Source organism: Nannospalax galili, unplaced genomic scaffold, assembly GCF_000622305.1.
Source record: "Nannospalax galili isolate Female #2095 unplaced genomic scaffold, S.galili_v1.0 scaffold433, whole genome shotgun sequence".
NCBI classification, from domain to species: domain Eukaryota; kingdom Metazoa; phylum Chordata; class Mammalia; order Rodentia; family Spalacidae; genus Nannospalax; species Nannospalax galili.
The window spans coordinates 12304399-12315455 of record NW_008338715.1 but is presented as its reverse complement, the minus strand read 5'-3'; the positions used below and the strand labels follow the sequence as shown (position 1 = coordinate 12315455).

At 40.7% G+C, this 11057-nt stretch overlaps 1 pseudogene; it reads left to right on the top strand.

Annotated features, from left to right (window-relative positions):
- Nucleotides 1-1246: 1246 nt before the first annotated feature.
- LOC115070412 lies at nucleotides 1247-1578 on the top strand (annotated as a pseudogene).
- Nucleotides 1579-11057: the final 9479 nt, after the last annotated feature.

Genomic DNA, 11057 nt, shown 5'->3' with positions numbered 1-11057 from the left:
CAATTCTCAGCCAGCTCTTGAGCTCGCTCCTGGATTTCTTCTACCACTGAGCAAGTTTAGCAGCTGCTTGAAGATAAAGCTGTGCTTTTCTCCTTGCACCTGGTAAGTACTTCATAAATATTTGTTGAATGAATAAACTATTTTTCCAAGAGTAGTGATTATTTATAAAAACCCACTCTTTCTAAATCTCTTTCATTTCTGTTTCCTCATTTAAAGCCAGAGGTTTGCCACTATTGGGAATGAAGCATAATATGGCATTGGTGTTGCCATTTACCAGGTAAGAAAAAAAATCAAGTATGTTTGGTCAAGCTCACCTGGACAGAGTTTGTAGAATAAGCTGAGCACTGGGGCTCCCTGCTGTTTTTCCAATGCTCTTTCAGGATAACCCCACCCTTAGGACCACTGTTGCCCACAATGGAGCACATGCTATGACCCAGCTATCAGATTAAGAGGTACAAGTAGATTTTCACCTTCAATCCCACTATTATCATTCCCATTTCACAGAGGAAGAAAATAAGGACCAAAGAAACAGGGTAAGGAGGGAGGTAAAGGCACAATTGATGATGTGGCCAGGTTTGGCTCTCTGAGCATCTGGCTCAAATTTATGCATTTGATCACCAAAAAATTACTCTCAAGATGCAGGGATGCAATTATTGACTGTCAAAGAATTTTTCTTTAAAAGGAAAACCAGCAGAATAGGGAATGCAGTTTCCTCCTAATGATGAACTTACAGGTATTTGAAGACAAAAGCAGCCATATTCTTTGGGACCAGGAGAGGTGAATAGTGTTCTATGGAAACTTTTCTGTCTTTGAAATTCATTTGGTTGGGACAAATTTTGCATTCTGGTTTAAATCCAAAATTCTGAAATGTTGCCCAACTTTTGCTAATCTTGCTTAATTTGTTGTCAAAGGGGGACATCTACATAATCTATTTTTTTAAATATTTTATTATTTTTATTTTGTGTGTATGAGTGTATTGCCTGCATGTATATAAGTGCACCTATGTTGCACAGTACACACAGAGGTCAGAAGAGGGTGTTGGATTCCCTGGAACTGGAGTTATGGATGGTTGTTAGTTGCCGTGTGGGTGCTGGGAATTGAACCCAGGTCCTCTGCTAGAGCAGCCATGCTCTTAACTGCTGAGCTATCTCTGCAGCACCAAGAATCTATTTTTATCCAAAGTCCAGGGGAGTGTTATCCAGTCTCCAGTTCATATTTCTGCTCCATGAGTTCTATCAACCCAGTCATGAACAATGCAGTGAAAACTATCCCTACCAGGAAGTTCATGACCAACTGACAGATTCAGAGGAAACAAACTGTTATTGTTCTTTACCTTGGGAAGGCAGCCATACCAAAGACAGAAATTCAGGAAAATCTAACCAAAATGGACAAGAACATGCCCAGTGTCATCTTTGTGTTCGGATGATTCCTTGGATTATGCAAAGAAAAATGAGCCCCAACACAGACTTGTTTGCATGTAGAGAAAAAGATCTCAAGAAAACGTGAGAGGGACCTAAGACCAGAATAGAAAAGGTCAAGGGAACTGCAAAGGCCAAAGTTGGCATTGGCAAAAAGTGAGTTCCATGCTGGTGAACAGCAGCAGGAAGAAAGAGTCTGTCCTGACTTGATCTGCTGTGGTGCTGCGAATTTCTAAGGAGAGCACTAATAAGCTGCAAAGACTTTTTAAAAAAAAAGAACAAAGTCCGTTTTCTTATTCCTACCATTCTCCATAGTGACACTACATTCCTGCAGTAAGACTCACTTAAAAATAAATGACACAAAATTCTCCCAGAGTATTTAAATGATCACAGTCTCTTTCCCTCAAAATCTTATGTTTTTAAGGCTTAGTATTAAAAGTAAATTTGGAAGAAATAAGATTTTAATCTGTTTTTAATTTTGCTTTTTTGAGCTAGGAATTCCCTATGTAGCTCAGGCTGGTCTCAAACTAATGATCCTCCTGTCTCTGCCTCCCAGGCAGCTGGGACTTCCTGGGTAAATGTCCATGTTTGGGTGATTTCGATAGTTCTCAAAAGGGAAAACAGCTTGATGGCAGAGAGCTTGTCTCCCATGAATGAGGCTCTGGATTTATCCCCCATACAGAAAAACAAAAAAAGAAAGAAAAGAAAAAGAACGTTCTTTGAGTGTACCAGTTCTTGGTAGACATAACTATTAAAGATCGGGTGAGTAGAGCTGAAAAACTCCGAGGACTAGAGGTTATCACCTGCTGTCCGCCGCTTCTCTGTCCCTGTCATCCACCTTTGCTCCAGTGGTCCTTGGGCCTCGTTCTCCCTCATTACAGGTCAGTCTCTGCCCCTAAGCAGTGCAGAGTAAGAGGAACAACGCCTCAGCTTCAAGGGTATCACTCCTAATAAAATTTCCAAAGGAGCCAGAGAGACTTCTTGTTCTTGTTTTCGTTTTTCCTAACTTAAACCAAATTTACAATATGAGGCACTAGAAAAAACTCTTAGATTGGGGCAGGGGTGGGGGTTGGACCTAGGTTTTGTTTTGTTTACCAGTTTTATAGAGGCATAATTGACCTAAAATCAAATGCACACATTTACGTTATCACTCTGAAAACTTGGGAAATATATATACACCTGTGCAACATTGCCACAGTCCCAGAAGGTCATGATCTTCGTCCTACTACTAAAACATGTCTGGCTTTTTCCAAAGCAAAGAAAGGGGCTGTTTATAATTAGAAGCAAAGATTCTAATACACACAGGGAAACTGGGAGTTGAGGGACAACTTTTTCACAAAACTGGGAGGATGCTAGTTACCTTATCATGTAGAATAACTGCTTTTCTTGCTGCAAATCTGCCAGCCATGAGGAGACTTTGTGCAGGGGATGAATGGTCTTTGAGAATTTCTGAGCACTTTATAAGCTAGGCTCATTCAATATGATGGGGGCTCATGAGATCTAATTATAAACAGATGGGGGAGCAAAGCAAATCCACTGTCACCTTTTGCAGTCTTTCAGAAAAATCTCCCTGGAAGTGGATGGCCATGAAGACATACATCATCCATGACTTCTGGATTCAGTAAGATCTAATAGTTCCCAATAAAGCTCAGAACATGCATATCAAAATTAATAGAAGGGAAAAAATCAAAGGAACCATCCATCCTCTTTTGAGTCACTGCAGCTTCTGAGCTGGATCCCCTTGTGAAAGACTGAAAAATTATGAAAGGTTTTGGCTCAGCCAGAGGAAGGAGTGTTCACCAGATTGTTTTGCAATGCAGGAAATGATCCATCAGGTGGGAGAGGTTAACATTGCAGTTCCATCCAGATGAACCATCATCAGAAAAACAAAGGGTCTAGCTTGAAAAATTAAACAAAGGGAAACAAAAACAAGTGGAATAGGATGAAACTGGAGCAAGGATGGTGGGAGCTAGAAAAGCATATCAACTCTATGTATTTTGTGGACCTTAGGTCTTGGTTTTGTCGTCATTGTGCTGCTTGGGCATTTTTTCCCCTTTTTTTCTATTAATCTATCCCAAAGCATGAATTCACAACTCCTAAATTCTTTGGAAGTCCTGGAATGGGCCTGGGGGAGGGTAGGAGAGGACATCAATTGATCTCTCAATCAGGGCAGGGGCATAATACGCAATTGTTGAAATACATTCACTGTGACTGAATCTAAATAAACATAGGCTCTATCAGTTGGACATGAAAGAGCTCTGCTGACGCCAAGCCTCTTCTGAACAGCATAGCGATGCCAACAGGGAATCTTATCACCAGGCCTAGAATGCAGATGACATACATAGCGGCAGACCCAACACAGCGGATAGCATCTGGAGACAAATTGGGCCAGCTGATCTCAGCTTGTCTTTCTTTCCACTTTTCTTCTTTTTCCATAAAAACTGAAAAGTATCTGTGGGAAAAGACAGCAAGGAAGTTAAGAAACATTTTATTTCTAAAATAAATGGAAAATTTGTGCACTGTATGTGAAAAGGACTCTTTTCTTAACATGGAAATTAGAAAGCCAGCCTCGGGTCGATCTAGTCCAGGAATAAAGATCAAAAGCCCTGTTTGGTGCAAGATTGCTTATCACTATGTCAGGGGCTCTCTTAGACCTAGGAGAGCCAGACATGGACCCCCACCAGGGCATCAGAGGCTTGTGCTCTGGGGGAATGGGGTTTACAGTCTGCTTTCTCTCAGAAGAGAGAGGGATGCATAGAAAAGCACCTCATTTAAAAGAGACAGGTATTGTCCTTACTTTTTTCTTAAGACTCTAAGATTCATTCATGGTCATTTGAGATAAACTATTAAGGAATAAATGACCGAAAAAGAAAGCTATGGTTAATATTTCTTGAATATTCTTCAAGGCCTTCATCTATAAAACCAATAGATGATACCAAATTCTTTTTTATATTTACAGCCTTCCCTCACTTAGCATAAACAATGAACATGTCATAATATATTTAAGTAATTCTTCTGTGTGGAGATAGCTTGTTCATTTCTAGTATTTTTTTTTTTTTGGTCTTTTTTTTTTTTTTTTTTTTGGAGGGGGGGTCCCCTTGTAGCCCCAGCTGTCCGGAAACTCACTAGGTAGCCCGGGCTGGCTTTGACCTCACAGAGGCCCCCCTGCCTCTGCCTCCCAAGTGCTGGGATTAAAGGCGTGCGCCACCATGCCCAGCCATTTCTAGTATTTTTATTATCATGAACAGCCTATAACTAAATATTCCCCAACTAGAAGTGTTGAATCAAAGCTACATATACCTGTGGCCTCTTACAGTGGGTCCTGACAGACTGAATCCTGTCCATTCATTACCAAGCCACCTCCAAGCTTTGATGATTTTAACTCCCATCTGATGTTCCTGAGGCTGACCCTGGGTATTGTCAATCTTTTCTTCTGTTCACCTGATACTGTGAACATGTGTCTCTTTGTTCTTTTCACTCCCGTTCTTTAATTATACTAGAGCAAATGATTTTTCATCTGTGTATTGTCTACTTGTTTTCCTTTTGTTAATTTGTTGTTCATGCAGCAGGACTATTTGTTCTTAAGAATCTCTCATGTAAATGATCTTTTTTCATCTTTGAATACAAGTTGTATAGTTTTTCAAAGATTGCCATTTTCCTTTATTTAGTAGTTTTTTCTATATACCATTTGTGTGTGTACATGTTCGTGCATGTGTATGTATGGATGCATGTACATATGTATGCATGTGCATGTGAAACCAGACGTCAACCCCTCATGTCATTCCTCAGGCGTTATTCACTGTATGTTTTCAGACAAGGTTTCTTACTGACCCGGAGCTAGCTGACTAGGCTAGGTTGTCTGGCCAGTGAGCCCCAGGGATCCATCCGTCTGTCTCCACTTCCCAGCACTGGGATTACAAAATTTGCACCATCATGCCCCATTTTTTTACTTGGGTTCTGGGAGTCAAACTTAGGTCCTCACACTTACGTGGCAAACACTCCACCAACTGAGGTCTCTCCCTAGTCCCCACTGTACGCTATTTTAAAATTTTCCAGATTAAAAAACAACTGCTTCCGACTGAGTAATCATGTTTACAAAGTTCCCTTCCTCTCTGTGTCCCACAGGGGGAGGTGGCAGCTTTTAAATGAAACTGAGGCTGGCTTTATCAACCCTCCATGGCTGTTTAGTTTGTTTGCTTGCTCGGTTGTTTTTCTTTGTTGCGAGGATGGGGGTGCGGTACTAGTGATTAAAATTAAGTTTTGATTTTGAGATAAGGTCTTTTTAAGTTTCTCGTGTTGGCCTTGAATTCACTCTATAGCCCAGGCAGCCCTCAAACCCACAATCCTCTTGCCTCAGTCTTCTAAGTGACTGGGATTGTAAGGCCTATACTACCAGGGCTGGAGCCACAGCTACTCTTGTTACCATTTCAAACTAAAGGTACAAAGACAGTGAAGAAAGGCAGTGAGATTTATTTTACAGTGGAATAAGATCCTGTATAGTTTTGCTTACTAAAGTTGACTGGCTTCTGCTGTTTGTCACAGGCAATACAAGTCTGATGAACACCTAGTGATGCCAAACATATGTCTCATTTGAACACATGGATTCACTTAGATCTGGGGTTTTTTTTGTTTTTTTTTTTTTGAGGACAGGAGCTATAAGCAAAAAATTCACCCTTTTTCAAGCTCTTTCCTCACCCCTGTGGATCTGCCATGCCTTTTTTCCTTTCTTTTGTTCTTTGAGACAGTCTCCCTATGTAACCCAGGCTGGCCTCAAGCTCACAATCCTCCTGCTTCAGCCTCCTGAGTACTGGAATGACAGGACTGCACCACTTCACCTGACATTAATACTATTTTTTTAAACTAGTTGGAGTAGTTTGCTGGTAAAATAAGAGGCAAGAATCTTCTTATTGAGGAACTGTTTCTCCGAATGTGCTCAGGATACTGAAGCGAAAATCCACCTCCACTTCTCACCACTACCATCTCACCAGAGCGTGGCAGTCACAAAGACAGCTGGCATCTCTGAAGTTCATGGTGGGGTCATGAGCTTTGGGAAGCCTGTCTGTGCTAGCTAAATTAGATTATTTTGTACAGCAAGATACCTCATCAGTATTAGAAACCCACTCCATTTGACTAAGCCTCAGAGCCTGGAGTATATGTCAGTTGTGTCTGCCAAGTACTTAAATATCTTTTCTTGGGTTGATAAGAACTTTGATTTTTTTTTCTTCTAGACATTTTAGTACCCTTACTCTTCAAATACAATGGTGCGAAACATAATAGTATTTTGGTTAATTATGGACCACATATGGGATGGTAGCCCCATAAAATAAAATGATGTTGTAACCATCACCATTTGTGTAGGTAAAGTTTTATGATATTTGTATGATGATGAAAGTAAGTAATGATGCACTTCTTGGGATTCTCAAAATGCATTTCCATTGATAAGCAATGCAAAAGTATAGAATTTGTTGATGGAGATGCTTAAGCCCACTTTTTCACATATAGGCAAATACTGATTGGCTAGACTTGGCTAATATATTCACAATCGTATGGTGATTGGTTCATGACTGGACCAAACTCAGCTAATACAGCTCAATTTCTGGACTTTCATTGTTATTTTTGGGAAAGGACTACGTCCCCTCCTTTAAGGAGACAGGAGGACAAGTCATGAGCCTGGAAATTTTGGTTGCTGTCTTATACCATCAGAGACAAATGAAATGAAATTGGCCCAGAAATCAACACAGGAAACAGAAGTGGTGAAATTAGTTTCTCCCATAAGCTATTTCTGTAGCCAGTTCTCTAGGTGAAATTTCTCTAGGTGAAATTGGTTTCTCCCATAAGCTATTTCTGTAGCCAATAAACTTCTTCTGCCTAAGTCCTTGGAGATGGGATTTCACCACCTGGGCAATACTTCTGAAACTGACAGCTTCCTGTGAGCGCTGAACATCTTGGCAATGAGCCAAGAATGGAAGGATCCTGGTCTTGGAGTCTGGGTTGAGTTCTCTTTCCACTAACTACTTTCAGACCCTTGGTTTAGTCACTTCATCTGTGTGGGCTCACTTGTCTTGCCTGTGGAAGAGGCTATTGGGAGAGAGATGCTCTAAATGTCTCTTCTAAGGCTATGCATCTTGGCTCTGTGATAACATTGTGTCAACACTTCAAGTTAATCTCAGGTTCCGTCTCCAACTGCCACCTCCACCACCCCATGACAAATGACACTGATTTATTTAAAAAGTTAAAAAGCAAATCAAAAGGACTACAGTATGCTTTAAGGAACTAGAGGAAAGACCAGCCTATCTAAAACACTGCAAAGATGTGGATTCCTCCGGAAGTGTGTTAATGAGGTGAGTAATGTATTAATACATAAACCGTTGTAGCCATTGTATAGATTAGTAACAAATATTTTGTTTTAAAAAAGGTCTTCCCCTCCAGTTTTGCTGGGCCAAAGTAAACAAAGACCCTGGTTATATCAACAGATGACACAAGTGTTCAGAAGTGGTGCCGCCTGCTGGGAGGAGAGGTGTGGAGAGGCTGGTCACACCCCTGGTTCTCCTTCATTTGATCTCTATTATTTGCCTTGATAAATTAGCAATTCTTAGAACTTCAGAAAAGGTCATGGAGTGATCTTTCAAGAGTGCCAATTGACTGTACAGCTCTCCTCCCAGCTCTTCAAGGATCACAATGCCATCAGGACAGAGTTCAAACCCATCGGCATGGCAAGGAAGCCCTTGGTGGTTGAGCCTTGTTTTTATTTCCGTCTTGCAGCACCACATCCTCTCCTTCCTCTTTGTGTACATTACCTACATTGGAGAAATAAGAGAACACTGTGCATTAGCTGTACTCCCTGTTCCCTAAGCATGTTGCCCTGAGTCCATCCTTGCCCTCCATTGGCTCTGTTTCCTTTCATCATGGTTAGTCCTTAGTGGACTCTTGGGTCTCATACCTCTGGCTGGTTAGGTGAAGCCAGCAGGAAACACTGGCAAAATAATGGGGGTGAATAGAAAGAAGGGAGACCCCAGGCTAATTTTCTCTGTGCTGCCTTGAATAGCATCTTTCTCAGAGTTTTAGCTCTTGTCAAGCAGGCCCATTTTGTGGCTTCTGGACAGTTCTTTTCCTCCCTACAGAAGGCATGGCATTTTTCTGTTAATACTAATCTCTGTATGGCCTCACCACCTGTGTTTTTACTTCCAGCATTTCTCTTTAGCACCAGGCCAATCCCTTGCTTTAAATTCCTCATACTATAAGCACTGAAGAGGTACCTGCTTACCTGCACAAACCTGACTGGTTTGCTTAGCACTCACTCACAGCGGCCTTGGTTTCTGTTTGATGTCTATATGCTTGGCTTTGACACCACCTCTCAGTCATAGCTTAGGAATGGATTCTACCATCATGTCCTCCTTGAAGCTGTCCTAGTTTCTCCACCCACCTCGTCCTGAAGAGTAAAATGGCCATCCCTCTTCTACATGCGTCTCACAACCAGCAGTTTATTCTTGGAAAACTTCACTATGGACTTGATTTTCTTAAAAGCAAACTTAAAGGTTTCAAACCTATCGTACAGAAGATGTAAGTCTTTGTGAAACAAACTGTGAAATGCAGAATTTAAAAAATGCCTTCCAAATCCAAATAGAAATCACTATAAGCTGTCTTTGGGGCAGATGCTCAATAATCATTTCCCCTTTACCTTGATAACCAGGTTCTGTTTAGAGCATCAGTGCTCTAGGAAGTGCCTGCCTTCCCTGCCTGTACTACAACTTGAGATGGCCACATCATGGTGTCATCAAGAAGACTGATGGGAAAAGCCAAAGCCAGTCCCATTCCTCTTCCTACCCTGATCTCACTGTGTCTTGAATGCTGGGTTATTTCTAGGACTATTGCAGTTGTCATGAACTAATAACACAGTGTACATGAGGGAAAAGTCCAACATTTTCAGGACAGAAAAGCAAACCAGAAACACAGTCTGGGTCCCTTGTGACACCACTGGATTTCTTGATATGAAGAAAAATGTAAGTCTTAAGCTTTTATTATTTGGGGGTTAGAGAGATGGCTCAACAGTTAGAGTACAGGCTGCTCTTACAGAAGACCCAGGTTTGGTTCCCACTACCACATGGACACTAACAACCATCCATAACTCCAGTTCTAGGGGCTCCAATGCCCTCTTCTGACCTCCTTGGGCATTGCATGACGCAGGTGCTCTTACACATGTGCAGACAATACACTCATACATACAAAATAAAAGTGATAAAATATTTTTTAAAAACTTATTATTTTGATTTTATGTCACTTGCAGTTAAAACACTGATGGATAAAGTATGCCATTTGAGGAAAATTTATTGTTGTTACCTTTGCTCATCCTTGATAAAGTATGGAACAATCACAATAAGATCATCCACCTGTGGTTAACTTGGGAAGTCCAAAGAAAGACAGTAGACTGATGAATAGGAAGGTGAATGCTATGTGTCAACTTGGCTAGGCCATAGTACCCAGTTATTTAATGAAACACTATTGCTGTGCAAGTATTTTCAGAGGAGACTCACTTTTAAATCATAGACTTTAAGTAAAGCAAATTATTCTCCCTAATGTGGGTAGGCCTCATTTAATCACTTAAAGGCCTTGTATAAAAACAACTAAAGTTTCTAAGCAGGTGAAAATTCTGTCTGCAGACCGACTTTGGGTGTGAGCAGTTCTGTCACCTTATCACTGGGTTTCTGACCTATGAGCCCATCCCAGAGATTTTAGACTGATCAGCTCCACCCTGCCCTACCACACACAAATCTTGATTCTGTTTCTCTGACTGATACATTGAGTTAAAGAAACTCAGTGAAAGAATGAACTTTTAGCAGGCAATGACCCCTCATATTATAATATGCCTTGATGGAAATTATTAAGGATGCTTATAAAATTTTTTCTCAAGCGACTTTACATAAAGAACCTAATCCATCATCCTTTTTCTTCTGAGCAAGGAGTAATATATGTTCCTTCCAGGGTCAAGTTTAATTACCTCAACTCTCTCCTTTCCTCCCCTTGAAATGGTACCCATTGAAACCTGGCTCCATGGGCAGCAGCATCCCAGCCAGTGTTCTTCCAAATGTAGATAGGAATTTCCCAGCTATGAGGGCCTCAGTTAACTGAACCCATTCCCTCACCCAGGGGTTTCTTTGGTGCTGTCAGTGAAACTGGTGCCCTGTCTTCTGCAGCCAGGAATGAATGGCGAGAGGTGAGGAGAAACATTACTAGCAGTGTATTATTAATGAGATGGGAGTTCCACATTTAACTTCTGAGCATCTTGCTGGACTGAACTGCTGGCAAGTGACAGCATTCCTGAATTGTGGAATAAGAGTCTTTTTTCTTTTTTCTTTAAAGATTCAAACTTTTGTTTTTTTTTTAATTTGACAAGAAGCTTTTATTGTATCTAAATGATGCTAATTAAATATGGAAAGGTAGTAAATTTAGTTCAACCTAATTTTTCCTACAGGTATCCATTATTGTTGAATGTTATGCAACCTCATAAAAGACTATAAAAATACTCAATTATATAAACCCTGAACATAGACCAATTTATTCAGTTAAAGTAATGTAAAGGCTAGTATATTTAGCTAAATAAATGAACTTCTCACAAGTGCATATATTATTACTTTGCATTTG